Below are 27,908 nucleotides of genomic sequence, written 5' to 3' on the forward strand. Positions count from 1 at the left end.
GCTCTGTTTTGATTCCCTCTTTGAGACTACATTTCAAATTGTCCCTAACATATATGGCTACTCCACCTCCTCGTCTAATATATCTATCTGTGTGAAATAGTTTAAATCCATATATTTGATATTCAGCTAATAGTTCTCTATTTTCTACATTCATCCACGTTTCGGTAAGTGCAATAATATCTATTTTTTCTGTGCAGACAAGAGCATTTAATTCGTTAATTTTATTTCTTAGACTTCTACTGTTAGTGTAATATACCCTAAGTGAATTGTTATTTTGCGGACCTTCTCTTTCCCTGATCGTTTTGCCAATTCCTTTCTCCCACAAACACATACTTTTATTACCTCCTTCCTCCAAATCAATTCCCATACCTCTATCTACTAACAGTTTAAACCCAAACAAACACCTCTAACCACTTCTTCTAGCGAGTTCGCAACAGCAACAACCCCAGCTCTCGATAGATGCACCCCATCACGAGCATACATTTCATTTCTTCCATAGAAGTGTTCCCAGTTGTCTATGAAAGATATTGCATTTGATTTGCAATATCTTTCCAGCCGGCAATTGACACCAAGTGCCCTCGACATCCATTCATTTCCCACTCCCTTTCTTGGAAGAATGCCACATATGATCGGGATTCCTCCCTTGCTCCTAACTAACTCTATGGCTGTTTTATACCTCTGAATCAGTTCCTCACTCCTGACTCGACCAACATCATTTCCTCCCACGCTAATGCAAATAATGGGATTGTTCCCATTACCAGCCATAATATCATTCATGTTGTTTATAATATCACCAATGCCAGCTCCGGGATAGCAAACCCTTAACCTGTTCCCCCTATCTCTAGCACAAAACGTTCTATCCAAATACCTTATCTGGGAATCTCCCACAACTAATGTTTGCTTAGGTACTTCCTTTACTTTCTGAGGGGCCTGCGCTTCCTTTCTCTTCGTTGCTTTCCCTTTTGCGCGATCCACAGTCTCTCCACAGCACTCGTCCTCCAAAACGTCAAATGAATTTGAAGTTGCTATGGCGTTTGAAGGCGGCTTTATCAAAGTCTTCTTAAGGCCCCTGTCTTTCGCAACTCTCCAAGACGAGGTCCCTTTACTGCTGGTCTCCTCCTTCGTTACTTCTCGTAGTTTTTTAAGCTGACGCACCTCCTCCCGCAGAGAGTCCAACTCTGTCCTCAGGGCTCCCACTAGAGTCACCAGGTCCTTCACTACAACTTCCATATTGCTATAACAACACTCAGGAGCTCCGGTTAACACAACCTCTCACTGTGACTTCACCTGACCGACTGGAACCTCTATCATGTCTATGATTGTAAACCTCTATCATGTCACCCCTAACTCTTCGCCTTTCCAGTGAATGCAACTTAAGCTTTGTTAATCTTTCTTCATATGAAAGATTTCTAATTTGGGGAATTAACTTAGTCATCCTACGCTGGACACGTTCAAGTGAATTTATATCCATTCTATAATATGGCGACCAAAACTGAACTGCATAATCTAAATGGGGCCTAACTAGAGCAAGATATAGCTTGAGAACCACACCGGGAGTCTTGTTACTAACGCTGCGATTAATAAATCCAAGTGTCCGATTTGCCTTATTACGAACATTTATGCATTGATCCTTTTGTTTTAAATTCTTACTAATCATAACTCCCAGATCCCTTTCGCAATCCGACTTCGCAATCACAACACCATCTAGCTCGTATCTTGTAACTCTATCATCATTACCTAACCTCAGAACTTTACATTTATCAGCATTAAACTGCATCTGCCAATCCTTTGACCATTTCAAAACCCTATCTAGATCAACTTGAAGTGATAGTGAGTCCTCCTCCGAATTAATTTCCCTACCGATTTTCGTATCATCGGCAAATTTGCAAATGTTGCTACTCAAACCTGAATCTAAATCATTTATATATATTATAAACAACAGAGGTCCCAGGACAGAGCCTTGAGGCACTCCACTTACAACATTTTCCCACTCTGACTTGATTCCATTTATACTAACTCTCTGTTTCCTTTGGTATAGCCATGCCCTAATCCAGCTTAATACAGCACCCCCAATACCATGAGACTCTATTTTTTTAATCAGTCTTTCATGTGGCACTGTATCAAAAGCTTTGCTAAAGTCAAGGTATACAACATCGCAATCCTTACCACTATCAACTGCCTCAACAATGCTAGAATAAAAAGATAACAAATTTGTTAAACATGAACGGCCATTTATAAAACCATGTTGCGACTCAATTATTAATTTATGTTTTTCAAGATGAAGACGAATTTTATTTGCTATTATAGATTCGAGTAACTTTCCCACAATAGACGTTAGGCTAATTGGTCGATAGTTAGACGCAAGTGATCTATCTCCTTTCTTAAAAACTGGTATCACATTAGCAACTTTCCAAAACTCTGGCACTCTGCCTGACTCTATTGATTTATTAAATATGGTTGACAGTGGGTCACAAAGCTCCTCTTTGCATTCTTTAAGCACCCTAGCAAACACTTCATCCGGCCCTGGGGATTTGTTTGGTTTGAGTTTTACTATTTGTTTAAGAACATCCTCCCTGGTAACTGCTAAACTCGTCAACCTGTCCTCGTCCCCACCCACATAGACTTGTTCGGCTGAAGGCATATTGTTAAGTTCCTCTTTAGTAAATACAGATACAAAATATTTATTAAAAATACTACTCATCTCTTCATCACTATCTGTTATTTGACCTGTCTCAGTTTTTAATGGACCTATCCTTTCCCTAGTCTTAGTACGATATAACTGAAAAAACCCTTTAGGATTTGTCTTTGCTTGCCCTGCTATGCGAACTTCATAGTTTCTTTTTGCTTTCCTTATCTCTTTTTTAACATTTCTAACCAGTTGTACGAATTCCTGTTCTAAAGTGACCTCCCCATTTTTAATCCTTTTGTACCAAGCTCTCTTTTTACCTATAATTTTCTTCAAATTCTTTGTTATCCACTTTGGGTCATTAGTATACGATCTATTCAATTTGTATGGTATACTACGTTCCTGTGCTTTGTTTAGAATATTCTTAAGTAAGTTATATATTGAATCCACATCGAAATCCCCATTTAAGTCACCTATCGCTGGGTTCATGTCTCGCTCCAAGACCGGCCCACACCCCATACCCAAGCCTTTCCAATCAATTTGACCCAAAAAATTTCTTAGGCTATTAAAATCAGCTTTTCGAAAATCTGGCACTTTAACAGAATTTTCTCCTACTGGTCTATTCCATTCTATGCTAAATCTGATTTCTTTGTGATCACTGCTCCCTAGCTCACTCCCTATTTCGATGTCATTAATTTGCGTTTCCCTGTTAGTTAACATAAGAACAAAGGTAACTGCAGAAGGCCTATTGGCCCATACGAGGCAGCTCCTATTCTATAACCACCCAATCCCACTCATATACTTGTCCAACCCGTGCTTGAAACAATCGAGGGACCCCACCTCCACAATGTTACGCGGCAATTGGTTCCACAAATCAACAACCCTGTTACTGAACCAGTATTTACCCAAGTCTTTCCTAAATCTAAACTTATCCAATTTATATCCATTGTTTCGTGTTCTGTCCTGTGTTGATACTTTTAATACCCTATTAATATCCCCCCGGTTATGTCCATTCATCCACTTGTAAACCTCTATCATGTCACCCCTAACTCTTCGCCTTTCCAGTGAATGCAACTTAAGCTTTGTTAATCTTTCTTCATATGAAAGATTTCTAATTTGGGGAATTAACTTAGTCATCCTACGCTGGACACGTTCAAGTGAATTTATATCCATTCTATAATATGGCGACCAAAACTGAACTGCATAATCTAAATGGGGCCTAACTAGAGCAAGATATAGCTTGAGAACCACACCAGGTGTCTTGTTACTAACGCTGCGATTAATAAATCCAAGTGTCCGATTTGCCTTATTACGAACATTTATGCATTGATCCTTTTGTTTTAAATTCTTACTAATCATAACTCCCAGATCCCTTTCGCAATCCGACTTCGCAATCACAACACCATCTAGCTCGTATCTTGTAACTCTATCATCATTACCTAACCTCAGAACTTTACATTTATCAGCATTAAACTGCATCTGCCAATCCTTTGACCATTTCAAAACCCTATCTAGATCAACTTGAAGTGATAGTGAGTCCTCCTCCGAATTAATTTCCCTACCGATTTTCGTATCATCGGCAAATTTGCAAATGTTGCTACTCAAACCTGAATCTAAATCATTTATATATATTATAAACAACAGAGGTCCCAGGACAGAGCCTTGAGGCACTCCACTTACAACATTTTCCCACTCTGACTTGATTCCATTTATACTAACTCTCTGTTTCCTTTGGTATAGCCATGCCCTAATCCAGCTTAATATAGCACCCCCAATACCATGAGACTCTATTTTTTTAATCAGTCTTTCATGTGGCACTGTATCAAAAGCTTTGCTAAAGTCAAGGTATACAACATCGCAATCCTTACCACTATCAACTGCCTCAACAATGCTAGAATAAAAAGATAACAAATTTGTTAAACATGAACGGCCATTTATAAAACCATGTTGCGACTCAATTATTAATTTATGTTTTTCAAGATGAAGACGAATTTTATTTGCTATTATAGATTCGAGTAACTTTCCCACAATAGACGTTAGGCTAATTGGTCGATAGTTAGACGCAAGTGATCTATCTCCTTTCTTAAAAACTGGTATCACATTAGCAACTTTCCAAAACTCTGGCACTCTGCCTGACTCTATTGATTTATTAAATATGGTTGACAGTGGGTCACAAAGCTCCTCTTTGCATTCTTTAAGCACCCTAGCAAACACTTCATCCGGCCCTGGGGATTTGTTTGGTTTGAGTTTTACTATTTGTTTAAGAACATCCTCCCTGGTAACTGCTAAACTCGTCAACCTGTCCTCGTCCCCACCCACATAGACTTGTTCGGCTGAAGGCATATTGTTAAGTTCCTCTTTAGTAAATACAGATACAAAATATTTATTAAAAATACTACTCATCTCTTCATCACTATCTGTTATTTGACCTGTCTCAGTTTTTAATGGACCTATCCTTTCCCTAGTCTTAGTACGATATAACTGAAAAAACCCTTTAGGATTTGTCTTTGCTTGCCCTGCTATGCGAACTTCATAGTTTCTTTTTGCTTTCCTTATCTCTTTTTTAACATTTCTAACCAGTTGTACGAATTCCTGTTCTAAAGTGACCTCCCCATTTTTAATCCTTTTGTACCAAGCTCTCTTTTTACCTATAAGGTTCTTCAAATTCTTTGTTATCCACTTTGGGTCATTAGTATACGATCTATTCAATTTGTATGGTATACTACGTTCCTGTGCTTTGTTTAGAATATTCTTAAATAAGTTATATATTGAATCCACGTCGAAATCCCCATTTAAGTCACCTATCGCTGGGTTCATGTCTCGCTCCAAGACCGGCCCACACCCCATACCCAAGCCTTTCCAATCAATTTGACCCAAAAAATTTCTTAGGCTATTAAAATCAGCTTTTCGAAAATCTGGCACTTTAACAGAATTTTCTCCTACTGGTCTATTCCATTCTATGCTAAATCTGATTTCTTTGTGATCACTGCTCCCTAGCTCACTCCCTATTTCGATGTCATTAATTTGCGTTTCCCTGTTAGTTAACACTAAATCTAAAATATTATTTTCCCGTGTTGGTTCCTTAATGTGTTGCGTAAGAAAGCAATCGTCAATTAATTCTAGAAAATCTTCTGCTTCACTATTCCCTGTTTTGTTCAACCAGTTTATTCCGCTAAAATTAAAGTCACCCATGACATAAATACTGTTAGATCTAGATGCTCTAGATATTTCATCCCATAGATGCTTTGCTTCCATTCTGTCTAAATTTGGTGGCCTATATATTACTCCTATTATAATATTATTAGCTTTTTCGTTTAATTCAATCCAAATAGTTTCTGTGTGTGGCTCTGTTTTGATTCCCTCTTTGAGACTACATTTCAAATTGTCCCTAACATATATGGCTACTCCACCTCCTCGTCTAATATATCTATCTGTGTGAAATAGTTTAAATCCATATATTTGATATTCAGCTAATAGTTCTCTATTTTCTACATTCATCCACGTTTCGGTAAGTGCAATAATATCTATTTTTTCTGTGCAGACAAGAGCATTTAATTCGTTAATTTTATTTCTTAGACTTCTACTGTTAGTGTAATATACCCTAAGTGAATTGTTATTTTGCGGACCTTCTCTTTCCCTGATCATTTTGCCAATTCCTTTCTCCCAAACACATACTTTTATTACCTCCTTCCTCCAAATCTATTCCCATACCTCTATCTACTAACAGTTTAAACCCAAACAAACACCTCTAACCACTTCTTCTAGCGAGTTCGCAACAGCAACAACCCCAGCTCTCGATAGATGCACCCCATCACGAGCATACATTTCATTTCTTCCATAGAAGTGTTCCCAGTTATCTATGAAAGATATTGCATTTGATTTGCAATATCTTTCCAGCCGGCAATTGACACCAAGTGCCCTCGATATCCATTCATTTCCCACTCCCTTTCTTGGAAGAATGCCACATATGATCGGGATTCCTCCCTTGCTCCTAACTAACTCTATGGCTGTTTTATACCTCTGAATCAGTTCCTCACTCCTGACTCGACCAACATCATTTCCTCCCACGCTAATGCAAATAATGGGATTGTTCCCATTACCAGCCATAATATCATTCATGTTGTTTATAATATCACCAATGCCAGCTCCGGGATAGCAAACCCTTAACCTGTTCCCCCTATCTCTAGCACAAAACGTTCTATCCAAATACCTTATCTGGGAATCTCCCACAACTAATGTTTGCTTAGGTACTTCCTTTACTTTCAGAGGGGCCTGCGCTTCCTTTCTCTTCGTTGCTTTCCCTTTTGCGCGATCCACAGTCTCTCCACAGCACTCGTCCTCCAAAACGTCAAATGAATTTGAAGTTGCTATGGCGTTTGAAGGCGGCTTTATCAAAGTCTTCTTAAGGCCCCTGTCTTTCGTAACTCTCCAAGACGAGGTCCCTTTACTGCTGGTCTCCTCCTTCGTTACTTCTCGTTGTCAAAACACTAAATCTAAAATATTATTTTCCCGTGTTGGTTCCTTAATGTGTTGCGTAAGAAAGCAATCGTCAATTAATTCTAGAAAATCTTCTGCTTCACTATTCCCTGTTTTGTTCAACCAGTTTATTCCGCTAAAATTAAAGTCACCCATGACATAAATACTGTTAGATCTAGATGCTCTAGATATTTCATCCCATAGATGCTTTGCTTCCATTCTGTCTAAATTTGGTGGCCTATATATTACTCCTATTATAATATTATTAGCTTTTTCGTTTAATTCAATCCAAATAGTTTCTGTGTGTGGCTCTGTTTTGATTCCCTCTTTGAGACTACATTTCAAATTGTCCCTAACATATATGGCTACTCCACCTCCTCGTCTAATATATCTATCTGTGTGAAATAGTTTAAATCCATATATTTGATATTCAGCTAATAGTTCTCTATTTTCTACATTCATCCACGTTTCGGTAAGTGCAATAATATCTATTTTTTCTGTGCAGACAAGAGCATTTAATTCGTTAATTTTATTTCTTAGACTTCTACTGTTAGTGTAATATACCCTAAGTGAATTGTTATTTTGCGGACCTTCTCTTTCCCTGATCGTTTTGCCAATTCCTTTCTCCCACAAACACATACTTTTATTACCTCCTTCCTCCAAATCAATTCCCATACCTCTATCTACTAACAGTTTAAACCCAAACAAACACCTCTAACCACTTCTTCTAGCGAGTTCGCAACAGCAACAACCCCAGCTCTCGATAGATGCACCCCATCACGAGCATACATTTCATTTCTTCCATAGAAGTGTTCCCAGTTGTCTATGAAAGATATTGCATTTGATTTGCAATATCTTTCCAGCCGGCAATTGACACCAAGTGCCCTCGATATCCATTCATTTCCCACTCCCTTTCTTGGAAGAATGCCACATATGATCGGGATTCCTCCCTTGCTCCTAACTAACTCTATGGCTGTTTTATACCTCTGAATCAGTTCCTCACTCCTGACTCGACCAACATCATTTCCTCCCACGCTAATGCAAATAATGGGAGGAAATGCAATGCAAACATGAAAGACTGATTAAAAAAATAGAGTCTCATGGTATTGGGGGTGCTATATTAAGCTGGATTAGGGCATGGCTATACCAAAGGAAACAGAGAGTTAGTATAAATGGAATCAAGTCAGAGTGGGAAAATGTTGTAAGTGGAGTGCCTCAAGGCTCTGTCCTGGGACCTCTGTTGTTTATAATATATATAAATGATTTAGATTCAGGTTTGAGTAGCAACATTTGCAAATTTGCCGATGATACGAAAATCGGTAGGGAAATTAATTCGGAGGAGGACTCACTATCACTTCAAGTTGATCTAGATAGGGTTTTGAAATGGTCAAAGGATTGGCAGATGCAGTTTAATGCTGATAAATGTAAAGTTCTGAGGTTAGGTAATGATGATAGAGTTACAAGATACGAGCTAGATGGTGTTGTGATTGCGAAGTCGGATTGCGAAAGGGATCTGGGAGTTATGATTAGTAAGAATTTAAAACAAAAGGATCAATGCATAAATGTTCGTAATAAGGCAAATCGGACACTTGGATTTATTAATCGCAGCGTTAGTAACAAGACACCTGGTGTGGTTCTCAAGCTATATCTTGCTCTAGTTAGGCCCCATTTAGATTATGCAGTTCAGTTTTGGTCGCCATATTATAGAATGGATATAAATTCACTTGAACGTGTCCAGCGTAGGATGACTAAGTTAATTCCCCAAATTAGAAATCTTTCATATGAAGAAAGATTAACAAAGCTTAAGTTGCATTCACTGGAAAGGCGTAGAGTTAGGGGTGACATGATAGAGGTTTACAAGTGGATGAATGGACATAACCGGGGGGATATTAATAGGGTATTAAAAGTATCAACACAGGACAGAACACGAAACAATGGATATAAATTGGATAAGTTTAGATTTAGGAAAGACTTGGGTAAATACTGGTTCAGTAACAGGGATGTTGATTTGTGGAACCAATTGCCGCGTAACATTGTGGAGGTGGGGTCCCTCGATTGTTTCAAGCACGGGTTGGACAAGTATATGAGTGGGATTGGGTGGTTATAGAATAGGAGCTGCCTCGTATGGGCCAATAGGCCTTCTGCAGTTACCTTTGTTCTTATGTTCTTATGTTCTTATGTAACGTGGTGGAGGTGGGGTCCCTCGATTGTTTCAAGCATGGGTTGGACATGTATATGAGTGAGATTGGGTGGTTATAAATAGGAGGTGCCTCGTATGGGTCAATAGGCCTTCTGCAGTTGCCTTTGTTCTTATTTGAATGATTAATTCCTGATGCTAATAATCCTTATAATTTCTGGTGATAATCTTCTATAGATTCCTTAATTTGGTCATAAGATTAGTTATTACACAATGAACTGGTGCACGAACCACACTAGTTTCTAGACGTATATGAAGTTCTAGCAATAACCTCCCAATGTAGGTGTTTGAGGCTTTGATTTGCGTTAATTAACTATACAGCCCATTAACTTATTTAAGTGATTATGCTTCCTAATATTTAGCCATAGACACTGGTTCTTCCTTGTCTTTCTAATGATCACTTTTTATGAGTTTCCATCTTTTCTTAAAAGTGGGTGGTCCTTCGTAATTGTTTTCATTAATTTAATAATTTAATAAATTGAGTCAAGCCCCAGATATCCCACAGTTGTGTTGTTCATAAGAACAAAGGTAACTGCAAAAGACCTATTGTCCCATACGAGGCAGCTCCTATTTATAACAACCCAATACCACTCATATACTTGAGTATCCAACCCACGCTTGAAACAATCGAGGGACCCCACCTCCACTTCGTTTCGTGGTAATTGGTTCCACAAATCAACAACCCTGTTACCGAAGCAGTATTTACCCAAGTCTTCCCTTAAATCTAAACTTATCCAATTTATACCCATTGTTTCGCGTTCTGTGTTGATACTTTTAATACTCCATTTATATCCTCTTTGTTATGTCCATTCATCCACTTGTAAACCTCTATCATGTCACCCCTAATTCTTCGCCTTTCCAGTGAATGCAAATTAAGCTTTGTTAATCATTCTTCATATGAAAGATTCCTAACAGATTGTGAAGTAATTAGATTTGTAATATATATATGGAATAATATATATATTTGTATGGAAGAAATGAAATGTATGCTTGTGATGGGGTGCATCTATCCAGGGCTGGGGTTGTTGCTGTTGCAAACTCGTTGGAACCAGTGGTTAGAGGTGTTTGTTTGGGTTTAAACTGTTAGTAGATAGTGGTATGGGAATTGATTTGGAGGAAGGAGGTAATAAAAGTATGTGTTCGTGGGAGAAAAGAATTGGCATAATGATCAGGGAAAGAAAAGGGCCTCAAAATAACAATTCACTTAGGGTATATTACACTAACAGTAGAAGTCTAAGAAATAAAATTAACGAATTAAATGCTACTGTCTGCACAGAAAAAATAGACATTATTGCACTTACCGAAACGTGGATGAATGTAGAAAATAGAGAACTATTAGCTGAATATCAAATAAATGAATTTAAACTATTTCACACAGATAGATATATTAGACGAGGAGGTGGAGTAGCCATATATGTTAAGGACAATTTGAAATGTAGTCTCAAAGAGGGAATCAAAACTGAGCCACACACAGAAACTATTTGGACAGAATTAAATGAAAAAGTAAATAATATTATAATAGGAGTTATATATAGGCCACCAAATTTAGACAGAATGGAAGCAAAGCATCTATGGGATGAAATATCTAGATCTAACAGTATTTATGTCATGGGTGACTTTAATTTTAGTGGAATAAACTGGGTGAACAAAACAGGGAATAGTGAAGCAGAAGATTTTCTAGAATTAATTGACGATTGCTTTCTTACGCAACACATTAAGGAACCAACACGGGAAAATAATATTTTAGATTTAGTGTTAACTAACAGGGAAACACAAATTAATGACATCGAAATAGGGAGTGAGCTAGGGAACAGTGATCACAAAGTAATCAGATTTAGCATAGAATGGAATAGACCTGTAGGAGAAAATTCGGTTAAAGTGCCAGATTTTCGAAAAGCTGATTTTAATATCCTAAGAAATTTTTTGGGTCAAATTGATTGGAAAGTCTTGGGTATGGGGTGTGGGCCGGTCTTGGAGCGAGAGATGAACCCAGCGATAGGTGACGTAAAAGGAGATTTCGATGTGGATTCAATATATAACTTATTTAAGAATATTCTAAACAAAGCACAGGAACGTAGTATACCATACAAATTGAATAGATCGAATACTAATGACCCAAAGTGGATAACAAAGAATTTGAAGAACCTTATAGGTAAAAAGGGAGCTTGGTACAAAAGGATTAAAAATGGGGAGGTCACTTTAGAACAGGAATTCGTACAACTGGTTAGAAATGTTAAAAAAGAGATAAGGAAAGCAAAAAGAAACTATGAAGTTCACATAGCAGGGCAAGCAAAGACAAATCCTAAAGGGTTTTTTCAGTTATATCGTACTAAGACTAGGGAAAGGATAGGTCCATTAAAAACTGAGACAGGTCAAATAACTGATGGTGATGAAGAGATGAGTAGTATTTTTAATAAATATTTTGTATCTGTATTTACTAAAGAGGAACTTAATAATATGCCTTCAGCCGAACAAGTCTATGTGGGTGGGGACGAGGACAGGTAGACGAATTTAGCAGTTACCAGGGAGGATGTTCTTAAACAAATAGTAAAACTCAAACCAAACAAATCCCCAGGGCCGGATGAAGTGTTTGCCAGGGTGCTTAAAAAATGCAAAGAGGAGCTTTGTGACCCACTGTCAACCATATTTAATAAATCAATAGAGTCAGGCAGAGTACCAGAGTTTTGGAAAGTTGCTAATGTGATACCAGTTTTTAAGAAAGGAGATAGATCACTTGCATCTAACTATCGACTAATTAGCCTAACGTCTATTGTGGGAAAGTTACTCGAATCTATAATAGCAAATAAAATTCGTCTTCATCTTGAAAAACATAAATTATTAATTGAGTCGCAACATTGTTTTAGAAATGGCCGTTCATGTTTAACAAATTTGTTATCTTTTTATTCTAGCATAGTTGAGGCAGTTGATAGTGGTAAGGATTGTGATGTTGTGTACCTTGACTTTAGAAAAGCTTTTGATACAGTGCCACATGAAAGACTGATTAAAAAGGTAGAGTCTCATGGTATTGGGGGTGCTATATTAAGCTGGATTTCCATGGCTATACCAAAGGAAACAGAGAGTTAGTATAAATGGAGTCAATTCAGAGTGGGAAAATGTGGTAAGTGGAGTGCCTCAAGGCACTGTCCTTGGACCTCTGTTGTTTATAATATATATAAATGATTTAGATTCAGGTTTGAGTAGCAACATTTGCAAATTTGCCGATGATACGAAAATCGGTAGGGAAATTAATTCAGAGGAGGACTCACTATCACTTCAAGTTAAGAACATAAGAACATAAGAACACAGGGAACTGCAGAAGGCCTATTGGCCCATACGAGACAGCTCCTATTCTATAACCACCCAATCCCACTCATATACTTGTCCAACCCGCGCTTGAAACAATCGAGGGACCCCACCTCCACCACGTTACGCGGCAATTGGTTCCACAAATCTACAACCCTGTTACTGAACCAGTATTTACCCAAGTCTTTCCTAAATCTAAACTTATCCAATTTATACCCATTGTTTCGTGTTCTGTCCTGTGTTGATACTTTTAATACCCTATTAATATCCCCCTCGTTATGTCCATTCACCCACTTGTAAACCTCTATCATGTCGCCCCTAACTCTTCGCCTTTCCAGTGAATGCAACTTAAGCTTTGTTAATCTTTCTTCATATGAAAGATTTCTAATTTGGGGAATTAACTTAGTCATCCTACGCTGGACACGTTCAAGTGAATTTATATCCATTCTATAATATGGCGACCAAAACTGAACTGCATAATCTAAATGGGGCCTAACTAGAGCAAGATATAGCTTGAGAACCACACCAGGTGTCTTGTTACTAACGCTGCGATTAATAAATCCAAGTGTCCGATTTGCCTTATTACGAACATTTATGCATTGATCCTTTTGTTTTAAATTCTTACTAATCATAACTCCCAGATCCCTTTCGCAATCCGACTTCGCAATCAAAACACCATCTAGCTCGTATCTTGTAACTCTATCATCATTACCTAACCTCAGAACTTTACATTTATCAGCATTAAACTGCATCTGCCAATCCTTTGACCATTTCAAAACCCTATCTAGATCAACTTGAAGTGATAGTGAGTCCTCCTCCGAATTAATTTCCCTACCGATTTTCGTATCATCGGCAAATTTGCAAATGTTGCTACTCAAACCTGAATCTAAATCATTTATATATATTATAAACAACAGAGGTACCAGGACAGAGCCTTGAGGCACTCCACTTACAACATTTTCCCACTCTGACTTGATTCCCTTTATACTAACTCTCTGTTTCCTTTGGTATAGCCATGCCCTAATCCAGCTTAATATAGCACCCCCAATACCATGAGACTCTATCTTTTTAATCAGTCTTTCATGTGGCACTGTATCAAAAGCTTTGCTAAAGTCAAGGTATACAACATCGCAATCCTTACCACTATCAACTGCCTCAACAATGCTAGAATAAAAAGATAACAAATTTGTTAAACATGAACGGCCATTTATAAAACCATGCTGCGACTCAACTATTAATTTATGTTTTTCAAGATGAAGACGAATTTTATTTGCTATTATGGATTCGAGTAACTTTCCCACAATAGACGTTAGGCTAATTGGTCGATAGTTAGACGCAAGTGATCTATCTCCTTTCTTAAAAACTGGTATCACATTAGCAACTTTCCAAAACTCTGGCACTCTGCCTGACTCTATTGATTTATTAAATATGGTTGACAGTGGGTCACAAAGCTCCTCTTTGCATTCTTTAAGCACCCTGGCAAACACTTCATCCGGCCCTGGGGATTTGTTTGGTTTGAGTTTTACTATTTGTTTAAGAACATCCTCCCTGGTAACTGCTAAACTCGTCAACCTGTCCTCATCCCCACCCACATAGACTTGTTCGGCTGAAGGCATATTGTTAAGTTCCTCTTTAGTAAATACAGATACAAAATATTTATTAAAAATACTACTCATCTCTTCATCACTATCTGTTATTTGACCTGTCTCAGTTTTTAATGGACCTATCCTTTCCCTAGTCTTAGTACGATATAACTGAAAAAACCCTTTAGGATTTGTCTTTGCTTGCCCTGCTATGCGAACTTCATAGTTTCTTTTTGCTTTCCTTATCTCTTTTTTAACATTTCTAACCAGTTGTACGAATTCCTGTTCTAAAGTGACCTCCCCATTTTTAATCCTTTTGTACCAAGCTCTCTTTTTACCTATAAGGTTCTTCAAATTCTTTGTTATCCACTTTGGGTCATTAGTATTCGATCTATTCAATTTGTATGGTATACTACGTTCCTGTGCTTTGTTTAGAATATTCTTAAATAAGTTATATATTGAATCCACATCGAAATCCCCTTTTACGTCACCTGTCGCTGGGTTCCCATACCCCATACCCAAGACTTTCCAATCTATTTGACCCAAAAAATTTCTTAGGCTATTAAAATCAGCTTTTCGAAAATCTGGCACTTTAACAGAATTTTCTCCTACTGGTCTATTCCATTCTATGCTAAATCTGATTTCTTTGTGATCACTGCTCCCTAGCTCACTCCCTATTTCGATGTCATTAATTTGCGTTTCCCTGTTAGTTAACACTAAATCTAAAATATTATTTTTCCGCGTTGGTTCCTTAATGTGTTGCGTAAGAAAGCAATCGTCAATTAATTCTAGAAAATCTTCTGCTTCACTATTCCCTGTTTTGTTCAACCAGTTTATTCCGCTAAAATTAAAGTCACCCATGACATAAATACTGTTAGATCTAGATGCTCTAGATATTTCATCCCATAGGTGCTTTGCTTCCATTCTGTCTAAATTTGGTGGCCTATATATTACTCCTATTATAATATTATTTGCTTTTTCGTTTAATTCTATCCAAATAGTTTCTGTGTGTGGCTCTGTTTTGATTCCCTCTTTGAGACTACATTTCAAATTGTCCCTAACATATATGGCTACTCCACCACCTCGTCTAATATATCTATCTGAGTGAAATAGTTTAAATCCATATATTTGATATTCAGCTAATAGTTCTCTATTTTCTACATTCATCCACGTTTCGGTAAGTGCAATAATATCTATTTTTTCTGTGCAGACAAGAGCATTTAATTCGTTAATTTTATTTCTTAGACTTCTACTGTTAGTGTAATATACCCTAAGTGAATTGTTATTTTGCGGACCTTCTCTTTCCCTGATCGTTTTGCCAATTCCTTTCTCCCACAAACACATACTTTTATTACCTCCTTCCTCCAAATCAATTCCCATACCTCTATCTACTAACAGTTTAAACCCAAACAAACACCTCTAACCACTTCTTCCAACGAGTTCGCAACAGCAACAACCCCAGCTCTCGATAGATGCACCCCATCACGAGCATACATTTCCTTTTATCCGTAGAAGTGTTCCCAGTTGTCTATGAAAGATATTGCATTTGATTTGCAATATCTTTCCAGCCGGCAATTGACACCAAGTGCCCTCGATATCCATTCATTTCCCACTCCCTTTCTTGGAAGAATGCCACATATGATCGGGATTCCTTCCTTGCTCCTAACTAATTCTATGGCTGTTTTATACCTCTGCATCAGTTCCTCACTCCTAACTCGACCAACATCATTTCCTCCCACGCTAATGCAAATAATGGGATTGTTCCCATTACCAGCCATAATATCATTCATGTTGTTTATAATATCACCAATGCCAGCTCCGGGATAGCAAACCCTTAACCTGTTCCCCCTATCTCTAGCACAAAACGCTCTATCCAAATACCTTATCTGGGAATCTCCCACAACTAATGTTTGCTTAGGTACTTCCTTTACTTTCTGCTGATCTAGATAGGGTTGATCTAGATAGGGTTTTGAAATGGTCAAATGATTGGCAAATGCAGTTTAATGCTGATAAATGTAAAGTTCTGAGGCTAGGTAATGATGATAGAGTTACAAGATACGAGCTAGATGATGTTGATATTGCGAAGTCGGATTGCGAAAGGGATCTGAGAGTTATGATTAGTAAGAGTTTAAAACAAAAGGATCAATGCATGAATGTTCGTAATAAGGCGAATAGGACACTGGGATTTATTAATCGAAGCGTTAGTAACAAGACACCTGGTGTGGTTCTTAAGCTATATCTTGCTCTGGTTAGGCCCCATTTAGATTATGCAGTTCAGTTTTGGTCGCCATATTATAGAATGGATGTAAATTCACTTGAACGTGTCCAACGTAGGATGATTAAGTTAATTCCCCAAATTAGAAATCTTTAATATGAAGAAAGATTAACAAAGCTTAAGTTGCATTCACTGGAAAGGCGAAGAGTTAGGGGTGACATGATAGAGGTTTACAAGTGGGTGAATGGACATAACAAAGGGGATATTAATAGGGCATTAAAAGCATCAACACAAGACAGAACACGAAACAATGGGTATAAATTGGATTAGTTTAGATTTAGGAAAGACTTGGGTAAATACTGGTTCAGTAACAGGGTTGTTGATTTGTGGAACCAATTGCCGCGTAACGTGGTGGAGGTGGGGTCCCTCGATTGTTTCAAGCATGGGTTGGACATGTATATGAGTGAGATTGGGTGGTTATAAATAGGAGGTGCCTCGTATGGGTCAATAGGCCTTCTGCAGTTGCCTTTGTTCTTATTTGAATGATTAATTCCTGATGCTAATAATCCTTATAATTTCTGGTGATAATCTTCTATAGATTCCTTAATTTGGTCATAAGATTAGTTATTACACAATGAACTGGTGCACGAACCACACTAGTTTCTAGACGTATATGAAGTTCTAGCAATAACCTCCCAATGTAGGTGTTTGAGGCTTTGATTTGCGTTAATTAACTATACAGCCCATTAACTTATTTAAGTGATTATGCTTCCTAATATTTAGCCATAGACACTGGTTCTTTCTTGTCTTTCTAATGATCACTTTTTATTAGTTTCCATCTTTTCTTAAAAGTGGGTGGTCCTTCGTAATTGTTTTCATTAATTTAATAATTTAATAAATTGAGTCAAGCCCCAGATATCCCACAGTTGTGTTGTTCATAAGAACAAAGGTAACTGCAAAAGACCTATTGTCCCATACGAGGCAGCTCCTATTTATAACAACCCAATACCACTCATATACTTGAGTATCCAACCCACGCTTGAAACAATCGAGGGACCCCACCTCCACTTCGTTTCGTGGTAATTGGTTCCACAAATCAACAACCCTGTTACCGAAGCAGTATTTACCCAAGTCTTCCCTTAAATCTAAACTTATCCAATTTATACCCATTGTTTCGCGTTCTGTGTTGATACTTTTAATACTCCATTTATATCCTCTTTGTTATGTCCATTCATCCACTTGTAAACCTCTATCATGTCACCCCTAACTCTTCGCCTTTCCAGTGAATGCAAATTAAGCTTTGTTAATCATTCTTCATATGAAAGATTCCTAACAGATTGTGAAGTAATTAGCTGTTATTTCATATTGACACTTATCATTATTAACTCTTATCTTACTTATAATTGTTATATACACAATAACAATTATTATTGTTAACTCTATTGAGTAGTCAGGACAAACAAGCTCCTCTCTCTTACCTGCTTCGATCCAGATCTTCGGCTTGGGTTCATTGGAGAATGGGTCTGTGACCTTGGAGGGGGGCGCCATCACCAGGACATGGCGTCCCTCCTCCGTGATGGCTGCCGTTAGCTCCCGCACAAAGCAGTCTCACATTTCCTTCACCCAGTTTAGAAACTTCTCAATATCTTCCATATTGTGGTAGAGATTCCAAGCCATCGGATGTTCTGTGAGATTCGTTGGGCTATAATATATAACCTATATACCTTATACAATATACTATTAATAACATATAGTATGAGGTATTAAAATCTAGTGTTCTGTTGTTTATAATATATGTATAAATGATTTATATAAATGATTTAGATTCAGGTTTGAGTAGCAACATTTGCAAATTTGCCGATGATACGAAAATCGGTAAGGAAATTAATTCGGAGGAGGACTCACTATCACTTCAAGTTGATCTAGATAGGGTTTTGAAATGGTCGAAGGATTGGCAGATGCAGTTTAATGCTGATAAATGTCAAGTTCTGAGGTTAGGTAATGATGATAGGGTTACAAGATACGAGCTAGATGGTGTTGAGATTGCGAAGTCGAATTGCGAAAGGGATCTGGGAGTTATGATTAGTAAGAATTTAAAACAAAAGGATCAATGCATAAATGTTCGTAATAAGGCAAATCGGACACTTGGATTCATTAATCGCAGCGTTAGTAACAAGACACCTGGTGTGGTTCTCAAGCTATATCTTGCTCTAGTTAGGCCCCATTTAGATTATGCAGTTCAGTTTTGGTCGCCATATTATAGAATGGATATAAATTCACTTGAACGTGTCCAGCGTAGGATGACTAAGTTAAATCCCCAAATTAGAAATCTTTCATATGAAGAAAGATTAACAAAGCTCAAGTTGCATTCACTGGAAAGGCGAAGAGTTAGGGGCGACATGATAGAGGTTTACAAGTGGGTGAATGGACATAACAAAGGGGATATTAATAGGGTATTAAAAGCATCAACACAAGACAGAACACGAAACAATGGGTATAAATTGGATTAGTTTAGATTTAGGAAAGACTTGGGTAAATACTGGTTCAGTAACAGGGTTGTTGATTTGTGGAACCAATTGTCGCGTAACGTGGTGGAGGTGGGGTCCCTCGATTGTTTCAAGCATGGGTTGGACATGTGTATGAGTGAGATTGGGTGGTTATAAATAGGAGGTGCCTCGTATGGGTCAATAGGCCTTCTGCAGTTGCCTTTGTTCTTATTTGAATGATTAATTCCTGATGCTAATAATCCTTATAATTTCTGGTGATAATCTTCTATAGATTCCTTAATTTGGTCATAAGATTAGTTATTACACAATGAACTGGTGCACGAACCACACTAGTTTCTAGACGTATATGAAGTTCTAGCAATAACCTCCCAATGTAGGTGTTTGAGGCTTTGATTTGCGTTAATTAACTATACAGCCCATTAACTTATTTAAGTGATTATGCTTCCTAATATTTAGCCATAGACACTGGTTCTTCCTTGTCTTTCTAATGATCACTTTTTATGAGTTTCCATCTTTTCTTAAAAGTGGGTGGTCCTTCGTAATTGTTTTCATTAATTTAATAATTTAATAAATTGAGTCAAGCCCCAGATATCCCACAGTTGTGTTGTTCATAAGAACAAAGGTAACTGCAAAAGACCTATTGTCCCATACGAGGCAGCTCCTATTTATAACAACCCAATACCACTCATATACTTGAGTATCCAACCCACGCTTGAAACAATCGAGGGACCCCACCTCCACTTCGTTTCGTGGTAATTGGTTCCACAAATCAACAACCCTGTTACCGAAGCAGTATTTACCCAAGTCTTCCCTTAAATCTAAACTTATCCAATTTATACCCATTGTTTCGCGTTCTGTGTTGATACTTTTAATACTCCATTTATATCCTCTTTGTTATGTCCATTCATCCACTTGTAAACCTCTATCATGTCACCCCTAACTCTTCGCCTTTCCAGTGAATGCAAATTAAGCTTTGTTAATCATTCTTCATATGAAAGATTCCTAACAGATTGTGAAGTAATTAGCTGTTATTTCATATTGACACTTATCATTATTAACTCTTATCTTACTTATAATTGTTATATACACAATAACAATTATTATTGTTAACTCTATTGAGTAGTCAGGACAAACAAGCTCCTCTCTCTTACCTGCTTCGATCCAGATCTTCGGCTTGGGTTCATTGGAGAATGGGTCTGTGACCTTGGAGGGGGGCGCCATCACCAGGACATGGCGTCCCTCCTCCGTGATGGCTGCCGTTAGCTCCCGCACAAAGCAGTCTCACATTTCCTTCACCCAGTTTAGAAACTTCTCAATATCTTCCATATTGTGGTAGAGATTCCAAGCCATCGGATGTTCTGTGAGATTCGTTGGGCTATAATATATAACCTATATACCTTATACAATATACTATTAATAACATATAGTATGAGGTATTAAAATCTAGTGTTCTGTTGTTTATAATATATATATAAATGATTTATATAAATGATTTAGATTCAGGTTTGAGTAGCAACATTTGCAAATTTGCCGATGATACGAAAATCGGTAAGGAAATTAATTCGGAGGAGGACTCACTATCACTTCAAGTTGATCTAGATAGGGTTTTGAAATGGTCGAAGGATTGGCAGATGCAGTTTAATGCTGATAAATGTCAAGTTCTGAGGTTAGGTAATGATGATAGGGTTACAAGATACGAACTAGATGGTGTTGAGATTGCGAAGTCGAATTGCGAAAGGGATCTGGGAGTTATGATTAGTAAGAATTTAAAACAAAAGGATCAATGCATAAATGTTCGTAATAAGGCAAATCGGACACTTGGATTCATTAATCGCAGCGTTAGTAACAAGACACCTGGTGTGGTTCTCAAGCTATATCTTGCTCTAGTTAGGCCCCATTTAGATTATGCAGTTCAGTTTTGGTCGCCATATTATAGAATGGATATAAATTCACTTGAACGTGTCCAGCGTAGGATGACTAAGTTAAATCCCCAAATTAGAAATCTTTCATATGAAGAAAGATTAACAAAGCTCAAGTTGCATTCACTGGAAAGGCGAAGAGTTAGGGGTGACATGATAGAGGTTTACAAGTGGGTGAAGGGACATAACAAAGGGGATATCAATAGGGTATTAAAAGTATCAACACAAGACAGAATACGAAACAATTGGTATAAATTGGATAAGTTTAGATTTAGGAAAGACTTGGGTAAATACTGGTTCAGTAACAGGGTTGTTGATTTGTGGAACCAATTGCCAAGTAACATTGTGGAGGTGGGGTTCCTCGATTGTCAGGTGCCAGATGCCAGTCAGTCAGGTGCTGTCACAGAGAGAGGTTGTGTTAGCTGGAGCTCTGGAGTAACATTATTATTGCAATAATGGAAGGATTAGTTAATGATTTGGTGAGTTTGGTTGGAGCTCTGAGAGCAGAGATGGATTCCCTGCGGGAGGAGGTACGACGGCTGAGACTTCGAGAGGAAACGAAAGAGGAGACCAGTGTTGACGAGACCTCATAGTGGAGAGTACTGAAAGACAGGGGTCTTAAGAAGACCTAGACAAGGCCGCCTACAGACGCCCTAAGGACGGCAAATTCATTTGCTGTGTTGGAGGACGAGTGCTGTAGTGCGCCCGCAGCGAGGAACGGCAGAGCGCAGGCCCCTCAGGCTGCTCAGAAAGTTAGGGCGATACCGAAGCGAATTTTGGTTGTGGGAGATTCCCAGGTGAGGTATTTAGACAGAACGTTTTGTGCCAGAGATAAGGGGAACAGATTAAGGGTTTGCTAACCGGGAGCTGGAATTGGTGATATTGTTGAAAACATGAATGATATTATGACGGAAAATGGGAACAAACCCATTATTTGTATTAGTAATCAGGGGGTAATGATGTTGGGCGAGTTAGGAGTGAGGAACTAATACAGTGATTTAGGACAGCCATTGAATTAGTTAGGAGCAAGGGAGGAATCCCGATCATATGTGGCATTCTTCCAAGAAAGGGAGTGGGAAATGAATGGATGTCGAGGGCACTTGGTGTCAATTGCCAGCTGGAAAGATATTGCAAATCAAATGCAATATCTTTCATAGACAACTGGGAACGCTTCTATGGAAGAAATGAAATGTATGCTCGTGATGGGGAGCATCTATCGAGGGCTGGGGTTGTTGCTGTTGCGAACTCGTTGGAACCAGTGGTTAGAGGTGTTTGTTTGGGTTTAAACTGTTAGTAGATAGTGGTATGGGAATTGATTTGGAGGAAGGAGGTAATTAAAGTATGTGTTCGTGGGAGAAAAGAATTGGCAAAATGATCAGGGAAAGAAAAGGGCCTCAAAATAACAATTCACTTAGGATATATTACACTAACAGTAGAAGTCTAAGAAATAAAATTAATGAATTAAATGCTCTTGTCTGCACAGAAAAAATAGATATTATTGCACTTACCGAAACGTGGATGAACGTAGAAAATAGAGAACTATTAGCTGAATATCAGATAAATGGATTTCAACTATTTCACACAGATAGATATATTAGACGAGGAGGGGGAGTAGCCATATATGTTAGGGACAATTTGAAATGTAGTCTCAAAGAGGGAATCAAAACTGAGCCACACACAGAAACTATTTGGATAGAATTAAACGAAAAAGCAAATAATATTATAATAGGAATTATATATAGGCCACCAAATTTAGACAGAATGGAAGCAAAGCATCTATGGGATGAAATATCTAGAGCATCTAGATCTAACAGTATTTATGTCATGGGTGACTTTAATTTTAGTGGAATAAACTGGTTGAACAAAACAGGGATTAGTGAAGCAGAAGATTTTCTAGAATTAATTGACGATTGCTTTCTTACGCAACACATTAAGGAACCAACGCGGGAAAATAATATTTTAGATTTAGTGTTAACTAACAGGGAAACACAAATTAATGACATCGAAATAGGGAGTGAGCTAGGGAACAGTGATCACAAAGAAATCAGATTTAGCATAGAATGGAACAGACTTGTAGGAGAAAATTCTGTTAAAGTGCCAGATTTTCGAAAAGCTGATTTTAATAGCTTTAGAAATCTTTTGGGTCAAATTGATTGGAAAGTTTTGGGTATGGGGTGGGGGCCGGTCTTGGAGCGAGACATGAACCCAGCGATAGGTGACGTAGATGGGGATTTCGATGTGGATTCAATATATAACTTATTTATTTTAAGAATATTCTAAACAAAGCACAGGAACGTAGTATACCATACAAATTGAATAGATCGAATACTAATGACCCAAAGTGGATAACAAAGAATTTGAAGAACCTTATAGGTAAAAAGAGAGCTTGGTACAAAAGGATTAAAAATGGGGAGGTCACTTTAGAACAGAAATTCGTACAACTGGTTAGAAATGTTAAAAAAGAGATAAGGAAAGCAAAAAGAAACTATGAAGTTCGCATAGCAGGGCAAGCAAAGACAAATCCTGAAGGTTTTTTTCAGTTATATCGTACTAAGACTAGGGAAAGGATAGGTCCATTAAAAACTGAGACAGGTCAAATAACAGATAGTGATGAAGAGATGAGTAGTATTTTTAATAAATATTTTGTACCTGTATTTACTAAAGAGGAACTTAACAATATGCCTTCAGCCGAACAAGTCTATGTGGGTGGGGATGAGGACAGGTTGACGAGTTTAACAGTTACCAGGGAGGATGTTCTTAAACAAATAGTAAAACTCTAACCAAACAAATCCCCAGGGCCGGATGAAGTGTTTGCCAGGGTGCTTAAAGAATGCAAAGAGGAGCTTTGTGACCCACTGTCAACCATATTTAATAAATCAATAGAGTCAGGCAGAGTGCCAGAGTTTTGGAAAGTTGCTAATGTGATACCAGTTTTTAAGAAAGGAGATAGATCACTTGCTTCTAACTATCGACCAATTAGCCTAACGTCTATTGTGGAAAAGTTACTCGAATCTATAATAGCAAATAAAATTCGTCTTCATCTTGAAAAACATAAATTAATAATTGAGTTGCAACATGGTTTTATAAATGGCCGTTCATGTTTAACAAATTTGTTATCTTTTTATTCTAGCATTGTTGAGGCAGTTGATAGTGGTAAGGATTGCGATGTTGTGTACCTTGACTTTAGCAAAGCTTTTGATACAGTGCCACATGAAAGACTGATTAAAAAGTTAGAGTCTCATTGTATTGGAGGTGCTATATTAAGCTGGATTAGGGCATGGCTATACCAAAGGAAACAGAGAGTTAGTATAAATGGAGTCAAGTCAGAGTGGGAAAATGTTGTAAGTGGGGTGCCTCAGGGTTCTGTCCTGGGACCTCTGTTATTTATAATATATATAAATAAGTGTCTTGTTATAATATATATAAATAAGTGTCTTGTAAGACACACAAGAGTGTGTCTTGTTTTCCGACCGTCCCCCGCGGTCGCTTGTCCCTTGATAGAATTCTTGGTGACTCGGATACTTTTTATATCGTTCGCCTTATGCGTTTTTGTTCTCGTATTGGCATCCTTGGTGATATTTAGCGCCCTCTGATTATCCTGCACATTTGATGGTGCTACATAGCCTTCCCGGTTTGGTGCCTTCTGTTGATAATTACTTACTTCTTGCGTGACTTGTGTATATACTTGGCCTTTCCTGTTTGCTATCATGTAACTTAATAATGCCAAAACGTTGTCGTTGCTTCATTTTCATGTGTGTGTGGTTTGGTCACTTATAGTATTTGAGGAATTTAATGTCTTGGAGGGCCTCTCATAAACATGCGTCATCTTTGTAGATTCTGGTTAGTTTGACCTGGAGAACGTTGGTACAGCAGGTGCTGGAGTCCTCACAGATAAACTACTGGCTAGAGGTGGAGGATGTGATGAGTCTGGTGCAGCAGGAGCCGCTTTTTATGAAGACAGCACATACTTATATTACCTCCTTCCTCCAAATCAATTCCCATACCTCTATCTACTAACAGTTTAAACCCAAACAAACACCTCTAACCACTTCTTCCAACGAGTTCGCAACAGCAACAACCCCAGCTCTCTGCATCTATCGAGAGCTGGGGTTGTTGCTTTTGCGAACTCGTTGGAAGAAGTGGTTAGAGGTGTTTGTTTGGGTTTAAACTGTTAGTAGATAGAGGTATGGGAATTGATTTGGAGGAAGGAGGTAATAAAAGTATGTGTTTGTGGGAAAAAGGAATTGGCAAAATGATCAGAGAAAGAGAAGGGCCTCAAAATAACAATTCACTTAGGGTATATTACACTAACAGAAGTAGTCTAAGAAATAAAATTAACGAATTAAATGCTCTTGTCTGCACAGAAAAAATAGATATTATTGCACTTACCGAAACGTGGATGAATGTAGAAAATAGAGAACTATTAGCTGAATATCAAATAAATGGATTTACACTATTTCACACAGATAGATATATTAGACGAGGAGGGGGAGTAGCTATATATGTTAGGGACAATTTGAAATGTAGTCTCATAAGAACATAAGAACATAAGAACAAAGGTAACTGCAGAAGGCCTATTGGCCCATACGAGGCAGCTCCTATTCTATAACCACCCAATCCCACTCATATACTTGTCCAACCCGTGCTTGAAACAATCGAGGGACCCCACCTCCACAATGTTACGCGGCAATTGGTTCCACAAATCAACAACCCTGTTACTGAACCAGTATTTACCCAAGTCTTTCCTAAATCTAAACTTATCCAATTTATACCCATTGTTTCGTGTTCTGTCCTGTGTTGATACTTTTAATACCCTACTAATATCCCCCCGGTTATGTCCATTCATCCACTTGTAAACCTCTATCATAAGAACATAAGAACATAAGAACAAAGGTAACTGCAGAAGGCCTATTGGCCCATACGAGGCAGCTCCTATTCTATAACCACCCAATCCCACTCATATACTTGTCCAACCCGCGCTTGAAACAATCGAGGGACCCCACCTCCACCACGTTACGCGGCAATTGGTTCCACAAATCTACAACCCTGTTACTGAACCAGTATTTACCCAAGTCTTTCCTAAATCTAAACTTATCCAATTTATACCCATTGTTTCGTGTTCTGTCCTGTGTTGATACTTTTAATACCCTATTAATATCCCCCTTGTTATGTCCATTCACCCACTTGTAAACCTCTATCATGTCGCCCCTAACTCTTCGCCTTTCCAGTGAATGCAACTTAAGCTTTGTTAATCTTTCTTCATATGAAAGATTTCTAATTTGGGGAATTAACTTAGTCATCCTACGCTGGACACGTTCAAGTGAATTTATATCCATTCTATAATATGGCGACCAAAACTGAACTGCATAATCTAAATGGGGCCTAACTAGAGCAAGGTATAGCTTGAGAACCACACCAGGTGTCTTGTTACTAACGCTGCGATTAATAAATCCAAGTGTCCGATTTGCCTTATTACGAACATTTATGCATTGATCCTTTTGTTTTAAATTCTTACTAATCATAACTCCCAGATCCCTTTCGCAATCCGACTTCGCAATCACAACACCATCTAGCTCGTATCTTGTAACTCTATCATCATTACCTAACCTCAGAACTTTACATTTATCAGCATTAAACTGCATCTGCCAATCCTTTGACCATTTCAAAACCCTATCTAGATCAACTTGAAGTGATAGTGAGTCCTCCTCCGAATTAATTTCCCTACCGATTTTCGTATCATCGGCAAATTTGCAAATGTTGCTACTCAAACCTGAATCTAAATCATTTATATAAATTATAAACAACAGAGGTCCCAGGACAGAGCCTTGAGGCACTCCACTTACAACATTTTCCCACTCTGACTTGATTCCATTTATACGAACTCTCTGTTTCCTTTGGTATAGCCATGCCCTAAAGAGGGAATCAAAACTGAGCCACACACAGAAACTATTTGGATAGAATTAAACGAAAAAGCTAATAATATTAAAATAGGAGTTATATATAGGCCACCAAATTTAGACAGAATGGAAGCAAAGCACCTATGGGATGAAATATCTAGAGCATCTAGATCTAACAGTATTTATGTCATGGGTGACTTTAATTTTAGTGGTATAAACTGTTTGAACAAATCAGGGAATAGTGAAGCAGAAGATTTTCTAGAATTAATTGACGATTGCTTTCTTACCCAACACATTAAGGAACCAACACGGGAAAATAATATTTTAGATTTAGTGTTAACTAACAGGGAAACACAAATTAATGACATCGAAATAGGGAGTGAGCTAGGGAACAGTGATCACAAAGAAATCAGATTTAGCATAGAATGGAATAGACCAGTAGGAGAATATTCTGTTAAAGTGCCAGATTTTCGAAAAGCTGATTTTAATAGCCTAAGAAATTTTTTGTGTCAAATTTATTGGAAAGTCTTGGGTATAAGAACATAAGAACAAAGGTAACTGCAGAAGGCCTATTGGCCCATACGAGGCAGCTCCTATTCTATAACCACCCAATCCCACTCATATACTTGTCCAACCCGTGCTTGAAACAATCGAGGGACCCCACCTCCACAATGTTACGCGGCAATTGGTTCCACAAATCAACAACCCTGTTACTGAACCAGTATTTACCCAAGTCTTTCCTAAATCTAAACTTATCCAATTTATATCCATTGTTTCGTGTTCTGTCCTGTGTTGATACTTTTAATACCCTATTAATATCCCCCAGGTTATGTCCATTCATCCACTTGTAAACCTCTATCATGTCACCCCTAACTCTTCGCCTTTCCAGTGAATGCAACTTAAGCTTTGTTAATCTTTCTTCATATGAAAGATTTCTAATTTGGGGAATTAACTTAGTCATCCTACGCTGGACACGTTCAAGTGAATTTATATCCATTCTATAATATGGCGACCAAAACTGAACTGCATAATCTAAATGGGGCCTAACTAAAGCAAGATATAGCTTGAGAACCACACCAGGTGTCTTGTTACTAACGCTGCGATTAATAAATCCAAGTGTCCGATTTGCCTTATTACGAACATTTATGCATTGATCCTTTTGTTTTAAATTCTTACTAATCATAA

The sequence above is a fragment of the Procambarus clarkii genome, chromosome 20 (genome assembly GCF_040958095.1).
Source record: "Procambarus clarkii isolate CNS0578487 chromosome 20, FALCON_Pclarkii_2.0, whole genome shotgun sequence".
Lineage (NCBI taxonomy): Eukaryota > Metazoa > Arthropoda > Malacostraca > Decapoda > Cambaridae > Procambarus > Procambarus clarkii.